We start from the raw sequence: 23823 nt of genomic DNA, 5'->3' as shown, positions 1-23823 counted from the left end.
TTCACCGGATGGCCATGCTGTCCTAAAACTGTTTTTGTTTTTGACAAACGTTTTTGGCCTAATATGGGCCTGCCATATGACAGCTGTTGCAATGTAGATGGCTGCTGCGGATCATCCTCCTCCGCTTCTGAGCTACTGGCAGCGGCAACCTCTTCCCCCAATGGCTGCCACTCTGGGTCAACAACTGGGTCATCTATCACCTCCTCTTCAATGTCATGTGCACCTTCCTCTGTGTCACCGTGTAAGGTGCTATAGCGTTCGGGACGGGGCACCATAGTCTCATCAGGGTCAGATTCTTGCTCAGTACACTGCGAGGGCAATATAGTGATCTGAGTCAATGGAACAGCATAATAATCTAGCTGTGGCTGTGCATCAGTGAACTCCATGTCCGATTCATCTTGTAATGGGCAGTTAACAATTTCCCTTTCTACCCAGGCACGGTATGTGTAAAGAGCTCCATGGAGTAACCTGTAGCGTCGCCAGACGTATCCTTCACATTTGGTTTGGGTGAAGGACACAAGGAAACGTTTTGTTCCTGACCGGGAGCATCCACTGACGACTTGCTGCTTTTATATTTGGAACTTCATGAAGAGGAGGCGAAAGAGCTAGAGGCTGAGTCAGTAAGGAAAGCCAAAACTTTTTCCTGCTGCTCCGGCTTTAAAAGTTGTTTTCCTACTCCCAGATAAAGGAGCCTTCGAGGCCTTGTGTAGCCAGACAATGACGCTGGCTCAGCACCTCCAGCCTTAGGTGCTATTGTGCTTTTGCCAATACCACCAGATGCACCACCACCATCAGTACCAGCTGGCAACCACCGCTCACGTGCTCTTCCACCAGACTTCCTCATTTTTTGGAAAATCTAACCAATATAACAACCGTTATATGGTACTGTAAAACAAGGTAGAAGGTGTATATAAACTTGTTGAGAATTTAAACCCCCCTTTTTTTAATGGGAGACTGAACCAAAACTCAGGCCCTGTGCATAAAACACAATTGAAGTGGCAGAAAGTGGCTGGCTGATATACGACAAACTAACAGGACTGAAGTATATCCACTTTGTGAGAATTTGAATCTCACTTTTTTGGGGGGAGACTGAACCAAAACTCAGGCCCAGTGTATAAAACAACACAATGTAACTGGCAGAAAATGGCTGGAAGATATATGAAAAAATACAAGGACTGTAGTACAATTTCAATCTCTCTACAATGATCTCAGGACAAGTATGGCAGCAATAAAAAGTACTGCTGCACACAAAAGTGTGGACAAATAAACAAGATAACTGTGCTGAAAGGAGCAACAGGATTTTTGCTTTTAAAAAAGCAGTTGGTTTGCACAGCAGCGTGCAAACAGCAATACAGCTATCAGGGAGCCTTATAAGGCAGCCTAATAAGCTACAGAGCTGATGCACCAAAATATAGCCTCCACTGTCCCTGCAAAAAATGGTGGTGTTGGACAGTGGAAATCGCTACAGCACAAGCAGTTTGGGGGTTAATCTTCCCTCCCTAACTATATCCCTTCTTCTGATGAAGCTGCAGCAACCTCTCCCTATGATAAGATCAGCAGAAGTAAGATGGTGCGCCCTTTTATAGCCCCTGTGACACCGCAGAAAGCAAGCCAATCACTGTCATGCCCTTCTCTAAGATGGTGGGGACCGAGACCTATGTCATCATGCTGCCCACACTCTGCGTCCTCCTTCATTGGCTGAAAAATGGTGCTGAAAGCGTCATATGAAACGCGACTTTTGAGTGCAGATCGGCGACCTCATGGCCGATCCCACATTAGGATCGGGTCGGGTTTCATGAAACCCTACTTTGCCGAAAGTCGGCGACTTTTGAATTTGTCCGATCCATTTCGCTCAACCCTATTGGTGATTTTTACTTGAAGACTTCTGGTGGTCCCAAACTTCTTCCATTTAAGGATTATGAAGGCCACTCTTAGGAACCTTGAGTACTGCAGAAATCTTTTTGTAGCTGTGGTCAGATTTGTGCCTTGCCACAATTCTGTCTCTAAGCACCTTGGCCAGTTACTTTGACCTCATGATTCTCATTTGGTCTGACATGTACTGTAAGCTGAGGTCTTACATAGACAGGTGTGTGCCTTTCCAAATCAAGTCCCATCAGTTTAATGAAACACAGCTGGACTCCAATGAAGGAGTAGAACCATATCAAGGAGGATCACAAGGAAATGGACAGCATGTGACAAATGAGTGTCTGAGCAAATGGTCTGAATACTTATGACCAAGTGATATCCGTTTTGTTTTTTTAATAAATATGCAAACATGCATAGTGTACATTAATGAGAAAAAAAACTTTTTTGAATTTACCAAATGGCTGCATTGAAACAAGAGTAAAAATTGTAAATGGGCCTGAATACTTTTTTTTTACCCACTATATGCTCAATAGATTCTGTGACTATCTCTCCAGTACTGTGACTCCCAGCTCTCTTCAGTCAATTTACAATTGTAAAAGTTAGATTCTCATTAGCTTCTGCAACTGTGCACAGTGACAGTGAGCTACCTCACTGAGTCAGCTCTGGCTGGGGCATTCCAAAACTTTTATCTTATTATGGTGTAGCTATTCTTTTGCCGGGTTCGAGGTGTTCTTAGGGTCATTATCATGCTGAAAGGTGAAATTCATCTTCAGGTTTTTAGCAGATGCTTGAAGGTTTTGATGCAATATTGACTGATATTTGGAACAATTCATAATTCCCCCCACCTTGTCTAAAGCCCCAGTTTCAGCTGCCGAAAAAACAGCCCCAAAGCATAATGCTGCTTCCACCATGCTTCACTATGTGTATTTTCTTCTCTTAGTGATACACAGTATTGGCTTTGCACCAAATATACTTTTACATTTACTTTACTATATACTTTTAGATTTATCAGGGATATCCAACTCTAGCTATCAAATTTAAGCCACTTTTTCTTGACAGTCCGCACATTTTTCTATTAAATATCCAATGCCTTGGAATTTTTCTTGTTCCCTTCTCCTGATAACATTTAACTAAGAGACACTTTTGCTGTGTTGTAACACATTTACTTATCTTGGCTTTTACTGCAAAATGCAACTACGAAAATGTCAGGAAAATCCTGGAACACCTAAACTTTATATAGGACTAGTCAAAATCACTGTACAGTGGGGCAAAAAAGTATTTAGTCAGTCAGCAATAGTGCAAGTTCCACCACTTAAAAAGATGAGAGGCGTCTGTAATTTACATCATAGGTAGACCTCAACTATGGGAGACAAACTGAGAAAAAAAAATCCAGAAAATCACTTTGTCTGTTTTTTTAACATTTTATTTGCATATTATGGTGGAAAATAAGTATTTGGTCAGAAACAAAATTTCATCTCAATACTTTGTAATATATCCTTTGTTGGCAATGACAGAGGTCAAACGTTTTCTGTAAGTCTTCACAAGGTTGCCACACATTGTTGTTGGTATGTTGGCCCATTCCTCCATGCAGATCTCCTCTAGAGCAGTGATGTTTTTGGCTTTTCGCTTGGCAACACAGACTTTCAACTCCCTCCAAAGGTTTTCTATAGGGTTGAGATCTGGAGACTGGCTAGGCCACTCCAGGACCTTGAAATGCTTTTTACGAAGCCACTCCTTCATTGCCCTGGCGGTGTGCTTTGGATCATTGTCATGTTGAAAGACCCAGCCACGTTTCATCTTCAATGCCCTTGCTGATAGAAGGAGGTTTGCACTCAAAATCTCACGATACATGGCCCCATTCATTCTTTCATGTACCCGGATCAGTCGTCCTGGCCCCTTTGCAGAGAAACAGCCCCAAAGCATGATGTTTCCACCACCATGCTTTACAGTAGGTATGGTGTTTGATGGATGCAACTCAGTATTCTTTTTCCTCCAAACACGACAAGTTGTGTTTCTACCAAACAGTTCCAGTTTGGTTTCATCAGACCATAGGACATTCTCCCAAAACTCCTCTGGATCATCCAAATGCTCTCTAGCAAACTTCAGACGGGCCCGGACATGTACTGGCTTAAGCAGTGGGACACGTCTGGCACTGCAGGATCTGAGTCCATGGTGGCGTAGTGTGTTACTTATGGTAGGCCTTGTTACATTGGTCCCAGCTCTCTGCAGTTCATTCACTAGGTCCCCCCGCGTGGTTCTGGGATTTTTGCTCACCGTTCTTGTGATCATTCTGACCCCACGGGGTGGGATTTTGCGTGGAGCCCCAGATCGAGGGAGATTATCAGTGGTCTTGTATGTCTTCCATTTTCTAATTATTGCTCCCACTGTTGATTTCTTCACTCCAAGCTGGTTGGCTATTGCAGATTCAGTCTTCCCAGCCTGGTGCAGGGCTACAATTTTGTTTCTGGTGTCCTTTGACAGCTCTTTGGTCTTCACCATAGTGGAGTTTGGAGTCAGACTGTTTGAGGGTGTGCACAGGTGTCTTTTTATACTGATAACAAGTTTAAACAGGTGCCATTACTACAGGTAATGAGTGGAGGAAAGAGGAGACTCTTAAAGAAGAAGTTACAGGTCTGTGAGAGCCAGAAATCTTGATTGTTTGTTTCTGACCAAATACTTATTTTCCACCATAATATGCAAAAAAAATGATAAAAAAACAGACAATGTGATTTTCTGGATTTTTTTTTCTCATTTTGTCTCCCATAGTTGAGGTCTACCTATGATGTAAATTACAAACGCCTCTCATCTTTTTAAGTGGTGGAACTTGCACTATTGCTGACTGACTAAATACTTTTTTGCCCCACTGTAAATGATGGAAGCCATGTACTTTCTATTATGTAACATGAGTTTACATTTGATTGACTAATTCTGAACACAACCACATCCCCAATTAAAAGATGGTGTTCACAATTATGCAACTACAATATTTTATCTTTGTTATTTTTATTTTCAACGTCAAAATAATTCCAGTTTCTTTTTCAATGGATTTGTTCAGATTGTGGGTGACATAAAAGGTAGAAAAAGTTCTGAAATGACTCTTGTTGGTAAGATTTATTTACATGACAAACACCTGTGATTTTAAAAGGAGTATGTAGACTTTTTAGATTCACTGTATGTGTGTAATTGGCTCTCTAACCACATTACCATGTTGTTTTAACAATTTATTTTACTCGCTGCTGAGCTTCGAGGAAACAATTCTTTGTACAGTACACCTAGCCTGCAAACTGCAAATTTGATCACACAATTGTTATAACTTGAAATGAGAGACATTCATGTTAATTATGTTAATGCAACTTACAGTGGCTTGCAAAAGTATTCACTCCCCCTATTATTTGTGTTTTATTACCTCACAACATGGAATTTCACTTTTTTTAGGGTTTGCATCAGTTCATGCCTACAACTGTGAACATTGGTTTTCTTTTTACTGTGAAGCAAACAACAAATATGAGAAAATAACTGAAAACTTCAGTGTGTATAAACATTTACCCCCTAAAGTCGGTGCTTTGTGGAGCCTCATTTTGCAGCAATTACAGCTGCAAGTCGTTTTGGAAAAGTCTCTTTGAGCTTTCCAAATCTTGCCACCGGGATTTTTGCCCTTTCCCTCGACTTGGACCATTTTCCTAGTCCCTGCTGCTGAAAAACATCCCTACAGCATGATGCTACCACTACCATGTTGTGATGTTCTTGGGGTGATGAGCTGTGTTGATTTGTCGTCAGACATAGCGTTTACCGGTACCTTGGTGGCCAAAAAAAAACTATTTTGGGCTCATCTGTCACAGCACCTTCCTCCACACAATGTCTTTTTGTTAAAATGAGCCTTACAATATTTGTGTCTACAGCCGGTAAAGGTCCTTTTCTGACCACTCTTCCATAAAGGCCACCTTTATGGAGTGTATGATTTATTATGGTCGAATGGACATATACTCCAGTCTCTGCTTGAAAACTCTGCATCTCCTTCGGAGTTTCCTGGGCTAAGAGTTTTGGTAGGTGGCTCTCTTGGTAGGTTTGCTGTGGTACCATTTTCTTTTCATTTAATTATAATGGATTTGATGGTGATCCAGGGGATAATCAGAGATTGTTTTTTTTTTATTTTTTTTTTTATAACCGAACCCTGACTTGAACTTCTCAACAACTTTGTCCCTTACTTGTTTGGAGACCTTTTTGGTCTTCTTGGTGTTTAGTTAGTGGTGTATCTTGCTTAATGGTGTTGCAGCGTCTTTGGCCTTTCAGAAAAGATGTGTATATGTAAGATACAGCAGGAATGCGGGATGCAGTGACGGGCAGGAGGCTGAGCAAGGGTTAACAGATTTATTAACAAGGGAATACTCCACGCAGGGAGGTAAAGAGTTAAACATGGGATTAACAGTATAAATGGCAAAAGGATAAGATGATGCAAGAGGAGCGTGGGTCACGCTACTGACTGAGCCCAACGTGGCTCTTCAACTATTCTTCACTGACAAAGTCAGGTTAAAAGTGTCAGGGCAACTACTCGCTGCTAACATCAGGGTGCAAGTGTCAGTCTCATATGAGGTCCCTATTGGGCAGCGCGTGTGCGGTACTCACGGTCATGTAGTGTGTGGCACCCGGTACTCTGGCAGTCACTGGACGCACACTAAATGTCCCACTCTCCCTGATCCCCGCTGTTAGCGGCGGGCGACGCTGGTCTGCATTGCACTGGTGCTCCCCTCTGTGGCTGCTGCAACACCTGGATCAGCTCTGCTGTGTATGCATGGCTCTGCACGGCTTTACTTTGCAACAGACTCTCTATCCAGATTGCTGCTGAGCACACTACTCCCCTCAGAGCCGCATGTCCAGTCATTCCCCTTACATTCCCCCACTCCTTTCGCTTGCCATTCCACGGGCAAGAACTCTTCATACTTCACTATGCTCTTCTGAGGGGCGACAGATACCCATTGTGCCTCCCTTTAACCAAACTCTGCCATTAAGGCTCATTAGGGATACTCCAAACTTCAGGTTGAGTGGTAGAGTACGGGAGTTCATCCGGATTCCATGGAGTAGCAATCTCTGGGGCTTGTTTTTATTCTGAGTCAACATATGGGGGGTTGAGATATTTTCCCTCTTCATGATCCACAGCTGCAGGAGGTACTGTCTCAGGTACACTTTGCACCTCCTCCATTTGGTCAGAATCCCTTGGGCTGGCGGGCGGCATACACTCAACTTCGGAAAACGGAGCAAGGAGTTCTTCCTCTTCACAATCTGGAAACGTGTGTTTCTGGAACACTTGGCACTTTCTCCCCTCCTTCAGGAACTTTCGTAGGCAAGCGAGCGATATACTCCGATGCACCTCCCTTTTTTCCCTCTGAGATGAGTCTCACAGATAGAACCTTCGCATTAAAGTTGGAATTTCACCAGACTCGCATCCACGCACCTGAGCAGCAGAGACATCTCACCGTAAACAGACGACACGTTCTCCACCTCTTCTCAGTGTCTGATGTCATGGCTCGGTCTGTGGCTCCTGTCTTCTTGCCGTACCATCTCTCTCAGGGGTGACGTTCTCTCCAATTAGCAGGACCTAAAGGGATGAGCGAATCATTTCCGTCATCTGTCTCGGATAGGGCAACTTTTGGACAGGTGTCCCTTTCTTCCGCACGTCCACCACTCACTGCATCCGACTGGTGGACCCTTTAGTCTGGATCGTCGGCCTCTGTGGGAAGCATATATCATCTGTGATTGCTCTTCACTCCATGACCTGGAAGCAAATATTGGGGCAACTGCTGTGCTCCGCACCTTTCCTCTAATTTCTTAAACCTTTTGCCGTGAGTTGCCTTGAGGTATGACACGGGACTCCAAAACAGCAGCGAGGGCTTCCTTCTGACTTTTGACTGCTTCCCATATTTTTTCGATTCTCCGCCATAAGTTGCGGGACCACTTCGGCTCTTCCTCGTTTGAGGTGGATACCTTGCAGATCTGGACCATCCCTGTCGAGGCTGCAATCCCCTGTCCCTGCTCACCTATGTGCGCCTCTGCCCCAATGTCTGCTAAAGTCATGTGCGGGTAAGCTCACAGGCGCTCTCACGCAAAGCTCATCCAAGCAGCGCATCTCTAAAGCCCGTCACTAACTGGTCTCGCAGCACTATGTCAGGGGCCCTACGCCTATGCCGCCATCTTTAATAATAATGGCAGTGTGAATCTCCTGTAGTACATTTATGTACTGGGTCATGGTCTCCCTCTACCTTTGGACACGGCGGAAAAAACGCATGCGTAATTCTCCTACGTCTATGGGGTCGTGTGTCTCCTCTAATATTTGCAACATCTTGCCAAACATGTCTCGCTCTTTAGGGGGTCGTAGCATGACAATCCCTGGCCTCTCCATCTAAGGCCATCAAGGCAATTTCCGCGCCTAACGCAGGAGTCATGGGGTACATCCTCATCATTCCCCTGAGCCGCTCAGTCCAACTCCATAACAGAACGTTGCTCCTTGTAAACTTGGGGAGATTACTCAAAATTGTCCCCAGCTTTATACTGGCCTTTAGAGCTCCCTCAACCTCTTGGTCTGCCACCTCTTTGACAATAGACTGCATCCTGCCAGCTACGCCAAGTGTAAGATACAGCAGAAATGCGGGATGCAGTGATGGGCAGCAAGCAGAGCAAGTGTGAACAGATTTATTAAGAGGGAGATACTCCACGCAGGGAGTTAAAGGGTTAATCAAGGGATTAATAGTATAAATGGAAAAAGGATAAGATGAGGCAAAGAACAACGATTCAGATAACGGCAGTTCGGTAGCACGTGTATCAGAAAGACTTTAAACTGTAACTCCTGCTGTGAACTCAATAGCGCGAGCAACGGCTGGCACGGTGTATCTTCCAAAGAGTTCCTGTATGCAACAAAACCCCATCTTCTGGTGACATCGGTCGGTCTCGGCACCTTCTGCTGCCCCTAGTCCACATACTACAGTAGTGTGGCCAGAGGAGCGTGGGTCACGGTACTGTCTGACCCCAACGTGGCTCCACAACTATTCATCTCCGATGAAGTCAGGTCAAAAATTTGCTGCTAATGTCAGGGTGCAAGTGTCAGTCTCATATGAGGTTACTCTTGGGCAGCGTGTGTGCGTCACTCACAGTCATGCAGTGTGCGGCACCCGGTACTCTGGCAGTCACTGGACGCACACTGCACATCCCGCTCTCCCTGATTCCGCTGTTGGCGGTGGGCGAAGCTGGCCTGCATGGCACTGGTGGAGAGCTCCCGTCTGTGGCTGCTGCAACACCCAGATAGGCTCTGTTCTGTGTGCACGGCTCTGCTCTGCACGGCTTTTCTCTGCACGGCTTTGCTCTGCAGCAGTCTCTCTCTCCAGATTTCTGCTGAGCACATTACTCCCCTCAGAGCCACAGTCCCGATCCTTCAGGCCTGCTGCAGCTGGGCCTGTCACAGTCCCTGCACTCTCTGGTGGGAGAAGTAGAGCGCGCTGCTCACTGCTCTGGCGCCACACTCGCTTGCTTAGCACGCTTTTTCCATTTATTCCTCCGCTGCTGCACGCTTTTCTTGCTCTTCTCACCCCCCTTGGTCAGGAGGAAGGTCCGGCCCACTCAAGCTTCCCCCCAGGAACAGAGTAGGCAGCCTCTCATGCAAGTACCAGCGATCTGGTCGGCCCCCTTACATATATACTGACAGACTATGTGACACTTAGATTGCATACAGGTGGACTTCAATTCACTAAGCATGTGACTTATGAAGGCTTTTGATTTAATCAGAAATGTTTAGAGTCTTCATAGCAAAAGGGGTGAAGTTCTTTGATCCCATAAATGTAATTTATGCCTATATTTTTCTCACTTTAATAACTAAGGGTGCGTGTCTACTGTCTGGATTTACGGCTCTTTGGACGGAGCAGGAGCAAGCTGTTTACCTTGCGTTGCCGCAAGGTAAACAGACATGCAGCATTCTAAAAAGACGCGCCGCATGTCCATAAAAGCAGGGCCGCTGGGTGCGTGTTAGCACGCATAGTGGAGACGGGATTTCATTAAATCCCCTCCACTATGCTGTAACATCTGGACGCTGTGGGTTGAACGCTGCGGTTGTATGCAGCTAATCTGGATGTAAACCGGCCCGTGGACACATACCCTTAGACTATTCAGTGCTGGCGCATCACACACAAATTGGATTAAAAACGTATTTAAACACGTTGCAATGTAAGAAAATCTGTAAAAAGTCAAAGGGGTAAAGGTAAGTACTTTTACAAGACATTGTACCTCATCTTTGATGCAAGTTTGCTACAACATGCAAATTTCAGTTTTCTCCACCTTTATTTACAGCATGCTTTTGCATTTCCTAACTGTAGCATAAACTAATCTGAGGTTTATAAATTGCCTAGTCTTAACAAACTGTGCTGCATGACTAAATTTCACTCAAACAATCTTCTAGAAGAGTTTTATGACAAGTGCACTACCGAGTCTCATGTCTGAGTAGAAATAAGAAACGATCAAAGTATGAGTAAAATAGAAGATATTATACTACTTTTCTAAGACAAGTAAATGTCTGATTTCCTGAAAATAAAAGAAGATAAACCCTCTTACAGTTCAAAGCCAGACAAGAAAGCCAGAAGCTAGTGTGCTACCTCTGCTTTCAGGGTAAATAGATGCAAACATAATAGGCTCCAGTAGTTTGTTAGAAGTCTTGCTCTTACTCAACACCTGTGCATGTAATCAAAGAAAACCCACACTGCCCCTTCTACATTAGCACTTCTTGCAAGTCACATTTGAAAAGCGCCAAACTCATCTTTGTTTTTATGGCTTTTATGTAAGGCGCAGTGAATAGCTACAGCATGACAAGGTTCAGTAGGCGGCCTTTCAAGTTTCGGTCCTCAGGTCTCTTCTTCTCACCCTGTGACAGGAAGAATAAAGGGATCAGTGCTAGTGTGAGCACAAGGGACTGTAGACAGGTGCCAGCCCAGTCCCATAAGCAGCCTGAGAGACGACTAATCAGTTTGGTTGTTAGATTACCCAGCCAATCCAACTTATTTTCCCTGAAAAACAATTACTGGGTTTTGAAGCTTACTCTACATATCCCTGCCTGTCACTTTATATTAGAGCAATGTGCGACAATAGTCAGCGGGAAAGCACTTTCAAAGGGGCGAAAAGTGAGGCAGGTTTATCCACAAGTAATGTAATTGTTAGACTGAGGAGGAAGGTAAGAGTCAATTTACTCCAAAACTATTTGGTTATTTTACATTTTTACTGACAAGTTTATACATATTTTTGAGTAACAATATCTTCACTAATACTTACACTATACACATGCTGGTCTTCATTTGGTGCAGAGAATGTTTTGTTACGTTTTAACAATAAAGACTGGGAAAAGGCTAATTTGGGCATCAACAGAAATGTCTCAAGAATGTTCAAAGTTAGAGCTGCTTTTTCAGAAAATTCCACTAATACCATCCTCTCTTCACTGGTTGGATGTAGGTATTATGCCCTGCTCCTATCATATGTGAGGCAGTGACTGGAGCCATATGCGAGGGTCGCTATGTGTCCCTCAGGATGCGCTCACAAGCACATTAGATCTGCTGGAGTGCCTTGTGGTAACAGCAGGTTGCCCGTGAGTCACAAGGCAGAACAAAAGTAAGTGGGAACTTGGTCAAGTTATTTGACCAAGGAATTGTTCAAGAAAACCCGGTATGGGCTTTTTTTTTTTTAAACGGACTGCAGGAAGGTAGTGGGGTCGTTCCGTTTCCTCCAGCCTAGATCTTATAAGTGGCCCGTGGAGTAAAGCAAAACAAAAAACCCTGCAGCAGTTTCAGGTGTGTCAGTTTTGAGCTTTCTGGCTGACAGAGCAGTCAGTTTGCAGAGCACTCACTGTGTGAGGTAACACAGGGTAAGCGGAGCCAAAAAGTCTAGCACCCCCAGCGTACAAGGCAGTGCCGTCGCTCACGACAGCCGATCCTGGATTGTATTTGATTTTCTCGGCTGTGATCCGGAGGATACAGTGTGCTGTGCACTTTGTGAATTTTCTTTTTGGACATTAAACACGTTTTGTTTTTGAACCTACTTGGGCCACTGCCTCATCATTGCACAACGTAAACACCGCTGCACTACACAGAGGAGGTGCGTCTATGATCCACCATAACAGATGCAGCAGAGAATGCACAGAAGTTCGAGCCACTGAACCATCAATGGTATTTATCATTTAAACATTTATACTCATGTACATTTTTTTAAATGGACACCTCCAATCTATACCTATTCGGATCAAAGACAGGCACTTCTTGCTGTTTTTTTTTTGCAAATTAATCAGTCCACAAATAAACACTGACATATGAAGAGTTCCCTAGATTTTGACGGGAACATATTCTAAACCACTGATAGATCACATACATGATTCACAGACATCTGAAATAGTCATATGAGAGGAACTGTCTTTGTTACCCATAGCAATCAATCAGAACTCAGGTTTCATTTTATTAAGCTATTCTGGTAAAAGAAAAACTGCAATGTAATTGCTATGGGCAACAAATATGGGGTTTGGAACCAGGAGAGGACAAATAGGGGAAATACATCTGTAACCCATACATAACTGGAGGATGGAGGATTAGAAAGTTTTACCTGGCTTTAATGACACCTATTGATAGAATATTAGAAAGTTTAGTATGCAGAATACCACGTCTCCTCATGTCAGCTCTGCATCAATGGCCATTAGCAAATCTTAGAGGTGTTGAAGTAATAAATGCTCACTTAAAATTGGGAGCATGAAGTCTGTAAAAGAAGCAGGGTGGTTCTAGGAAATGTAGTATACAGTGGTCACATGGGCAGCACTGAAGAACCACACACTTCACTCTGAGCAGACATACAGCTATGGAGAAGGTGGGAGACAGAACAGATGTAAAAAAAATATATAGCCAGCAAGTATCTAAAGGCTGTGTAAGATTATTTTAGTGATATAGAGATTATCAAAAGAATTTGGAAAAATAATAGATTTTGATTAACTCCTTTAAAGGTACCTTCACACATAACGATATTGTTAACGATATCGTTGCTTTTTGTGACGTAGCAACGATATCGTTAATGAAATCGTTATGTGTGACAGCGACCAACGATCAGGCCCCTGCTGGGAGATCGTTGGTCGCTGAAGAAAGTCCAGAACTTTATTTCGTCGCTGGACTCCCTGGAGACATCGCTGGATCGGCGTGTGTGACACCGATCCAGCGATGTCTTCACTGGTAACCAGGGTAAACATCGGGTAACTAAGCGCAGGGCCGCGCTTAGTAACCCGATGTTTACCCTGGTTACCATGCTAAAAGTAAAAAAAAACAAACAGTACATACTTACCTACAGCTGTCTGTCCTCCAGCGCTGTGCTCTGCACTCCTCCTGTACTGGCTGTGAGCCGGAAAGCAGAGCGGTGACGTCACCGCTCTGCTTTCCGGCTCACAGACAGTACAGGAGGAGAGCAGAGAAGCAGAGCGCAGCGCTGGAGGACAGACGGCTGTAGATAAGTATGTACTGTTTGTTTTTTTTTTACTTTTACGCTGGTAACCAGGGTAAACATCGGGTTACTAAGCGCGGCCCTGCGCTTAGTTACCCGATGTTTACCCTGGTTACCGGCATCGTTGGTCACTGGAGAGCGGTCTGTGTGACAGCTCTCCAGCGACCAAACAGCGACGCTGCAGCGATTCGGATCGTTGTCGGTATCGCTGCAGCGTCGCTAAATGTGAAGGGGCCTTAAGACGCCTAATAGACTCACAATCCCCAAGAGAGCAGGAATTTAAATACATAGAATACAAATGGAGCTAAATCTTGGACAAGACACCTATACATCAATCTGCTGCCATTCTGCTGGACAGCCCACTTGTCCAGGTTCATTAAGACTGTTCTAAAATTTACTATAAATACAATATGCTTGGGAAGATTGAGCGTTGAAAACAGTTGATTGTTCCTGACTATAGATACTTACCTAGAACAGTTCTCTTTAGAATATATCAGGCCTATTATGTCAATATTTTATTGTGGACAATTAAACCCCATGGCCAATAGTCATTTTTAGCACTTTTGTCTTTCCTACCGTACTTTCAAGACCCATATAGCTTTTATTTTTTTGTTCAAATAGCCATATGAGAGCCAGACGTGACTCGAATCAAGGATCACCAAGCTACGACTTGCCTGCTTTGGACACATCATAAGAAGAGAGAAATCTGTCACGACTCAGTTTACTGCGACAAAGAGGAGCCAGATGATTGCAGCTTCTGATTTCTCCTACTCTTGCACTGATTAGAAGCACTTTACCTTCATATCAAACAGTGCATGTTTCATTTAGCAGTGCAGGGGTTAATCTGATCAGTTCAGAGCTCCTGGAAGCTTTTTTGCAATAAGGTTCAGCTGCTCACTGTTAGCCACTCACATCTCCTAGATAATCTGGCCCTGGCAAGCACTTATTATCAGAGTTAGCTTTTGCTGCATGGCTGGAGGTTGTTGGTTGTTGTTCTTTGAGAAGGCGTTTGGTGGATTTATCAGTGACTGTTGCTAGCTTTTGGGTGTGTGCCAATTCCCCTTCTACTCCTAATATGGCTGTACCCCATCCTTCACACACTGATGTATACCTCTGTTAATTATGTGTCTATATTTGTATGATAGGTATTTTCCTTTATCCCTGTTTGTATTACCTTGTTAGACTGGTTGGTTTATTAAGGTGCACTACTACTTCCCTCTTACCTGGGTGGGGGAAAGGTACAGACTGAGGGCGGATTTAGGAGCTAAGGCAAGGTACATGGCCCTGACATCTTCACCATCAAAAGTAATCTGGCGAGCAGGGCAAGCTAGGGTGCCGCCAATGTTAGGGACAGGGAAGGAGCCCTTGATCCTGGGACACCTGACTATAGAGTCGTGACCCAATCACTGGAAAAGAAGATTAGGTCATAAGAATAGCTGAAAAAATGCGAAGAGGAAGACCAGCAAACCAATGGCTTCATACAATCAAGATAACAGTGTAGAATAATAATAATAATAATTTTATTTATATAGCGCCAACATATTCCACAGCACTTTACAATTATAGAGGGGATTTGTACAGACAATGGACATTACAGCATAACAATAAACACAGAAGAAAACAGATATCAAGAGGAATGAGGGCCCTGCTCGCAAGCTTGGATGGTAACAATTGCTTTCGTTGTTCGCACCAGCCATAGTATAAGAATCAGGTGTTCATATAAAGCTGCATGAACCAAAAAACAGCCTAAATATGTAACAGTACAGATACAGAGGGCTATTAAATGCATAAAGCGTATGAGAACATGATGCGAGAAACCTGATTATGGTTGAAGTTTTTTTGAATGGGCCACACAGGGATAGTTAGGATAATGCGTTGAGGTGGTAGGCCAGTCTGAACAAATGCATTTTTAGAGCACGCTTAAAGCTGTGGGGATTGGGGATTAATCTTATTAACCTGGGAAGTGCATTCCAAAGAATTGGTGCAGCACGCGAAAAGTCTTGGAGACGGGAGTGGGAGGTTGTGATTAATGAGGATGTTAACCTCAGGTCATTAGCAGAAAGGAGGGCATGGGTAGGGTGGTAGACAGAGACCAGGGAGGAGATGTAGGGTGATGCTGAGCCATGGAGAGCTTTGTGGATGAGAGTAATAATTTTGTACTGGATTCTGGAGTGGATGGGTAACCAGTGTAATGACTGGCACAAGGTAGAGGCATCAGTATAACGATTGGTGAGGAATATGAATATGATCTTGGCTGCAGCATTCAGGACAGATTGGAGAGGGGAGAGTTTGGTAAGAGGGAGGCCGATTAGTAGAGAGTTACAATAGTCCCGACGAGAATGAATAATTGATACAGTAAGAGTTTTTGCAGAGTCGAAATAAAGAAAACGGAGGATTCTAGAAATGTTTTTGAGGTGCAGATAAGAAGAGCGAGCCAGTGAGCGGATGTGGGGGGTGAATGAAAGCTCGGAATCAAGTATGACCCCAAGGCACGGGAAGGTTGCTTGGGAGTAATGGTGGAACCACACACGGAGATGGCAATGTCAGGCAAGGGTAGGTTAGTAGAGGTCGGAAACACAAGGAGTTCAGTTTTTGACAGGTTCAGTTTCAGATAGAGGGAGGACATGATGTTGGAGACAGTGGTAAGACAATTACTGGTGTTTTCTAGAAATGCAGGCGTAATATCAGGAGCAGAAGTGTATAATTGGGAGTCATCAGCATAGAGATGGTATTGGAACACAAATCTACTGATTGTTTGTCCAATAGGTACAGTATACAAAGAGAAGAAGAGGGGGCCTTGGACTGATCCTTGAGGAACCCCAACAGTAAGGAGAAGGTGAGAGGAGGAGGAGGACCAGCTAAAGATACAGTGAAGGAGCGGTCACAGAGATAGGATGAGAACCAAGAGAGAACGGTGTACTTGAGGCCGATGGAGTATAACAAAGTGAGGAGGAGCTGATGGTCCACAGTGTCGAATGCTGCAGAGAGATCCAAGAGAATTAGCATGGAGTAGTGACCATTAGATTTAGCGGTTAGTAAATCATTAGAGACTTTAGTGAGGGCAGTTGCAGTAGAGTGGAAACCAGATTGAAGAGGGTCAAGAAGAGAGTTATGTGAGAGATAGTGAATAAGACGGGAGTGGACGAGGCGTTCGAGGAGTTTGGAGATGAAGGGGAGATTAGAGACAGGTCTATAGTTAGCGGCACTGTTTTGGTCGAGGGATTTTTTTAAAGTAATGGATGTATGATGGCATGCTTAAATGAGGAGGGAGAGATACTGGAAGAGGGAGAAAGGTTGAATATTTTTGTTAGGTGAGAGGTGACAGCAGGGGATAGGGACTGGAGGAGATGTGACGGAATGGGGTCACTGGTGCAAGTGGTCGGGCGAGAAGATGCAAGGAGCCTGATTACTTCTTCTTCTGTAACTGGTTCAAAATCAGAGTGTGAGCTAGATGCAGTGAGTGAGGGAGGACAGTGTATAGTCTGAGGGGATTGGGAGATAATTTCCTGTCGGATGTGGTCAATTTTCATTTTAATGAAGTAATTGGCCAGATCGTCAGAGCGGAGATCCGTGGTTGAGGCCTGCACTCTTGGGTTGAGTAGGGAATGAAAACTGTCAAAGAGACGTTTAGGGTTACTGAACAGTGAGATGATGAGAGTGTTGAAATTGAAATGTTTGTTTGGAGAGGTGAAGGGCAGTGTTTTATGTTTTAAGCATGATCTTCCCACAGAGTGTTGAGCCACCAAGCTGCCATGGTTCGAGATCAAGGTGAAGGCCTTTAATAATAATACAACCATCTCTATGCTGATGACACCCAATTATACATATTTTCTCCTGACATCGCCCCAGCATTGCTACAAAATACAACTCATTTTCAGTCCGCTGTCACTAACATCATGTCCAGCGTCAAACTGGGGTGACAAGGGCCCAGCAGTAACATTGACTTTGGGGGGGCCCACTTTCACCTGCATGCAAATATTATACTACCTTCGTTCACACATTTACCTATCTAATATATAAAGCTGAATGTGTGTGTGTGTGTGTATGTGTGTTGGCATTTGCACCGTCGCAGCTACAGCCACAAAATTTTGCACAGTCATACGTCTGGACCCCGAGAGTGTTATAGGCTATGTTGTGAGGCAGAATTTTAACCCCGCGCTTTCCAATTCACCAAACAATTTTGCCCCTATCTACATAATGGGGAAAAAGTGAAAGGAAAAGTGTTGGAGGCAAATTGACAGCTGACAGAGGGGGACTTAAAGAATGAGAGCGATGGCTCCAAAGAGTATATACCATACAGTTGCTAAGGTGGGGTCCCGACATGGGATACTCACCACACACGGGGATATAAACACAAACACAAAATGCGCCACACACTACCACATGCTTGAACACATATACCACCCTCAGCACACATTTCACCACACATACACCAACCTCGTCACATAAAAGTCGAAACACAAAAGTCACCGCTCAAAACTCGCCACGTTCAAAATTCGCCACATGCAAAACTAGGCTCAAGCAAAACTAGCCACACATGCAAAACTCACCTCATGGAAAACTCGCCACATGCAAAACTTGCACACGCAGAAAAATTGCCACATGCACAAAAGTTGCCACACGCAAAACTTGCACATACTCAAAACGCACCACACATAAAACTCGCTACGCGCAAAACTCGCTATGCGCAAAACTTGCTACACACAACTTGCTACACTAACCTGTCACATGCAACTCGACACACAAAAAGTTGCTACACGCATGTCGCCACACAAAACTCATCTCACAAAAGTCGCTACATGCATGTCGCCACACACAACTCAACACACACAACTTGACACATGAAACTCGCCCTAAAACACACACAAGTCTGGTATTATCCTTCAAAAATAAAAATCTGATTAATAAGCAGACAAACTACAAGAGCAACACATGTAACATATAGGAACTACGGCAGCTGTCAGTCACATGACCTGTCTATTATGTGTGAGCTAATTTATACTGCCAGGGAGGGCTTCCTGTTGGCTGGGGATTTATCAGGCTGCCAATTTAGCTTACAAATACTGAGGTAAAAATACTGACCAAATAACGTTTGAACGAGGTCTAATACAGGAGAAGATGACATACAGGTACATACTATATAAAGGAGAGATGACACACAGGTATATACTATATACAGGAGCAGATGACACACAGGTATATACTATATACAGGAGGAGATGACATACAGGTATATACTATATATAAGAGGAGATGACATATAGGTATATACTATATACAGCAGGAGATGACACACGTATACTGTATATACTATATAAAGGAGGAGATGACATACAGATATATACTATATAAAAGAGGAGATGACACATAGGCATATAGAGGAGGAGATGATAGAAACCTGCAGTTCCAGCAAAGGTAATCGGTTTTTGACAACTAAGTGAGACAATTACCTTTCACAATTGGTTCAGGACCCAACAAGAAGGGGGGCACTGCTAGACCTAATATTAACCAACAGGCCAGACCGCATATCAAATATAAGGGTTGGGGGTCACTTTGGGAATAGTGATCACAAAATAATAAGTTTTCATGTATCCTTTAATAAGATGTGTAGTAGAAAAAAATATAGTGTTGGCCCCCTTAAAAATATTCTGGGTGAAATGGTGGATGAGGATGAGGAAAAAGCCAATATGCTAAATGACTTTTTTCATCAGTATTTCCACAAGAAAATTCTATGGCAGACAATATGATCAGTGATAAAAAAAATTCCCCATTAAGTGTCACCTGCTTAACCCAGCAGGAAGTACGTCGGCGTCTAAAAATCACTAAAATTGACAAATCTCCGGGCCTGAATGGGAGACACCCCCCGAGTACTGCAGGAATTAAGTACAGTCATTGATAGACCATTATTTTTAATCTTTAAACACTCCATAATAACAGGGTCTGTACCACAGGACTGGCGTATAGCAAATGTAGTGCCAATATTCAAAACGGGGACAAAAACGGAACTCGGAAATTATAGGCCAGTAAGCATAACCTCTACTGTGGGTAAAATCATGGAGGGCATTCTAAGAGATGCCATGCTGGAGTATCTGAAGAGGAATAACCTCATCACCCAATACCAACATGGGTTTACTAGGGACCGTTCCTGTCAGACTAATCTGATCAATTTCTATGAAGAGGTAAGTTCCGGACTGGACCAAGGGAACCCAGTGGATGTAGTGTATATGGACTTTTCAAAGCTTTTGATACGGTGCCACACAAAAGGTTGATACATAAAATGAGATTAATGGGGATAGGGGAAAATATGTGTAAGTGGGTTAAGAGCTGGCTCAGGGATAGGAAACAAAGGGTGGTTATTAATGGAGCACACTCGGACTGAATCGCGGTTAGCAGTGGGGTACCACAGGGGTCAGTATTGGGCCCTCTTCTTTTTAACGTATTTATTAATGATCTTGTAGGGGTGGAATTTCAATATTTGCATATGACACTAAACTCTGCAGGGCAATCAATACATAGGAGGACAATTTTATATTACAGGAAGATTTATGTAAACTAGAAGCTTGGGCTGATAAATGGCAAACGAGCTTTAATGGGGATAAATGTAAGGTCATGCACTTTGGTAGAAGTAATAAGATGTATGTGCTTAATTCTAAAACTCTGGGCAAAACAGTCAATGAAAAAGAGATCCCTAAAAAATAACTTTTATTAAAACAGTTAAAAAGACTATATTTATCCACAATACCAATACAAAAGTATAAAATGTACCTAATAGACCCTAAATCGAACTACAATGAGTCCTGCCTGACAGTGGAGGTTGGCACCCTACTTTTCTACGGTAGGCGCCCCCACTCCGCGACGGCTCGCCCTTACAGGCCCTATACAGACCTACAGTCAAAGAAAAGCTAATAAGCCCTGCTCAAAATATCTATGATAGTCACCTGCCTAACAGTGGAGGTAGACACCCTAATTTTCTGCGGTAGGTACCCCCACTCCGCGGCGGCTAGCCCTAGGGTCCCTAATAATCCCTAAAATTCGGGATAGACAAAAAGGATTTTGTCCCACAAACACCAATGATACCCGTAAGAGAGAAAAAACAAAACAAAATAGAAAAAGTAACCTAAGCAAAAAAATATAAACAAAAAAAAAATATATATGTAATAACATGGTCTGGGATAGGAAACAAAGGGTGGTTATTAATGGAGCACACTCGGACTGAATCGCGGTTAGCAGTGGGGTACCACAGGGGTCAGTATTGGGCCCTCTTCTTTTTAACATATTTATTAATGATCTTGTAGGGCACAGGGCACTGTTTGGGAACTATCTGACAGACGCTGGTTATGTTCATTTACATGAAACCGCTCTGTATCTTTGGTGGCAACTGGATCCAGACCATGAAACCTCAGCAAATAGATGAGTACACTGATAAATCCGACTGTCTATTTGTATTAGTAGGATGATTTAGTCCTTAAATCCTCATTATATATATTTGGAGGATCCCTCCTTATATTGTTACGGAGTGGTGATTGTGGTCTTGGTGGGTTTGCTACCTGGAGGTTTTTTCATCTTTCATTGTCCATTTCTTGTCATGGTCATTATGCCATATTTATGGATATACACTATTTATTATTTTACATCAAGCATTTGCATACTATATAGTGAAACAAGATTGGACCTTATTTAAGTGCTGGGTATCTTCTTGTGGACAAAATATTATTGCACCCAGTATATCCGTATTTGGGTTAAGGTATTGCATTGTACATTACCTAGAGGGGAGCATTTGTTTCATCACAGCACCTTATTTTGCTCTCTTTGGTACACTGGTATAGTACAGTGTTATTACATATATTTTTTTTTGTTTATATTTTTTGCTTAGATTACTTTTTCTATTTTGTTTTGTTTTTTCTCTCTTACGGGTATCAGTGGTGTTTGTGGGACAAAATCCTTTTCGCCTATCCCGAATTTTAGGGATTATTAGGGACCCTAGGGCTAGCCGCCGCGGAGTGGGGGCACCTACCGCAGAAAATTAATAAAAGTTATTTTTTAGGGATCTCTGTTTTTCTGTTTTGGTTTATATATTTTTCTGGGATTCCGCTATATTGTGATTGGGTTTACAGTCAATGAAAAAGACCTGGGAGTATGGGTGGATGACAAACTCACATTTAGTGGCTGCTACAAAGGCAAATAAAATAATGGGATGCATTAAAAGAGGCATAGATTCTCATGAGGAGAACATAATTTTACCTCTATACAAGTCACTAGTTCGACCACACTTAGAATACTGTGTACAGTTCTGGTCTCCAGTGTATAAGAAAGACATAGCTGAACTAGAGCGGGTGCAGAGAAGAGCGACCAAGGTTATTAGAGGACTAGGGGTCTGCAGAACCAAGATAGGTTATTACACTTGGGGCTATTTAGTTTGGAAGAAACAAAGGCTAAGGGGTGATTTTATGTTAATGTACAAATATATGAGGGGACAGTACAAAGACCTTTCTGATGATCTTTTTAATCATAGACCTGAGACAGGGACCAGGGGGTATCCTCTACGTCTGGAGGAAAGAAGGTTTAAGCATAATAGCAGACACGGATTCTTTACTGTAAGAGCAGTGATACTATGGAACTCTCTGCCATATGATGTTGTAATGAGTGATTCATTACTTAACCCCTTCATGACCCAGCCTATTTTGACCTTAAAGACCTTGCCGTTTTTTGCAATTCTGACCAGTGTCCCTATATGAGGTAATAACTCAGGAACGCTTCAACGGATCCTAGCGGTTCTGAGATTGTTTTTTCGTGAAATATTGGGCTTCATGTTAGTGGTAAATTTAGGTCAATAAATTCTGCGTTTATTTGTGATAAAAATGGAAATTTGGCGAAAATTTTCACTTTTTGAATTTTTATTCTGTTAAACCAGAGAGTTATGTGACACAAAATAGTTAATAAATAACATTTCCCACATGACTACTTTACATCAGCACAATTTTGTAAACAAAATTTTTTTTTGCTAGGAAGTTATAAGGGTTAAAATTTGACCAGCGATTTCTCATTTTTACAACGAAATTTACAAAACCATTTTTTTTAGGGACCACCTCACATTTGAAGTCAGTTTGAGGGGTCTATATGGCTGAAAATACCCAAAAGTGACACAATTCTAAAAAATGCACCCCTCAAGGTACTCAAAACCACATTCAAGAAGTTTATTAACCCTTCAGGTACTTCACAGCAGCAGAAGCAACATGGAAGGAAAAAATGAACATTTAACTTTTTAGTCACAAAAATTATCTTTTAGCAACAATTTTTTTATTTTCCCAATGGTAAAAGGAGAAACTGAACCACGAAAGTTGTTGTCCAATTTGTCCTGAGTATGCTGATACCTCATATTTAGGGGTAAACCACTGTTTGGGCGCACGGCAGGGCTTGGAAAGGAAGGAGCACCATTTGAGTTTTTGAATGAAAAATTGGCTCCACTCTTTAGCGGACACCATGTCACGTTTGGAGAGCCCCCGCGTGCCTAAAAATTGGAGCTCCCCCACAAGTGACCCCATTTTGGAAACTAGACGCCCCAAGGAACTTATCTAGATGCATAGTGAGCACTTTGAACCCCCAGGTGCTTCACAAATTGATCCTTAAAAATGAAAAAGTACTTTTTTTTCACAAAAAAATTATTTTAGCCTCAATTTTTTCATTTTCACATGGGCAACAGGATAAAATGGATCCTAAAATTTGTTGGGCAATTTCTCCTGAGTACACCAATACCTCACATGTGGGGGTAAACCACTGCTTGGGCACATGGTAAAGCTCGGAAGGGAAGGAGCGCCATTTGACTTTTTGAATTAAAAATTATCTCCATCGTTAGCGGACACCATGTCGCGTTTGGAGAGCCCCTGTGTGCCTAAACTTTGGCGCTCCCCCACAAGTGACCCCATTTTGGAAACTAGACCCCCCAAGGAACTTATCTAGATGCCTAGTGAGCACTTTAAACCCTCAGGTGCTTCACAAATTGATCTGTAAAAATGAAAAAGTACTTTTTTTCACAAAAAAATTCTTTTCGCCTCAATGTTTTCATTTTTACATGGGCAATAGGATAAAATGGATCATAAAATTTGTTGGGCAATTTCGCCCGAGTACGCCGATACCTCATATGTGGGGGTAAACCACTGTTTGGGCACACGACAGGGCTCGGAAGGGAAGGCGCGCCATTTGACTTTTTGAATGGAAAATTAGCTCCAATTGTTAGCGGACACCATGTCGCGTTTGGAGAGCCCCTGTGTGCCTAAACATTAGAGCTCCCCCACAAGTGACCCCATTTTGGTAACTAGACCCCCCAAGGAACTTATCTAGATGTGTGGTGAGCACTTTGAACCCCCAAGTGCTTCACAGAAGTTTATAATGAGGAGCCGTGAAAATAATAAATACGTTTTCTTTCCTCAAAAATAATTATTTAGCCCAGAATTTTTTAATTTTCCC

This window comes from Ranitomeya imitator, chromosome 2, assembly GCF_032444005.1.
Source record: "Ranitomeya imitator isolate aRanImi1 chromosome 2, aRanImi1.pri, whole genome shotgun sequence".
Lineage (NCBI taxonomy): Eukaryota > Metazoa > Chordata > Amphibia > Anura > Dendrobatidae > Ranitomeya > Ranitomeya imitator.
Note: the sequence above shows the minus strand (reverse complement) of the source record.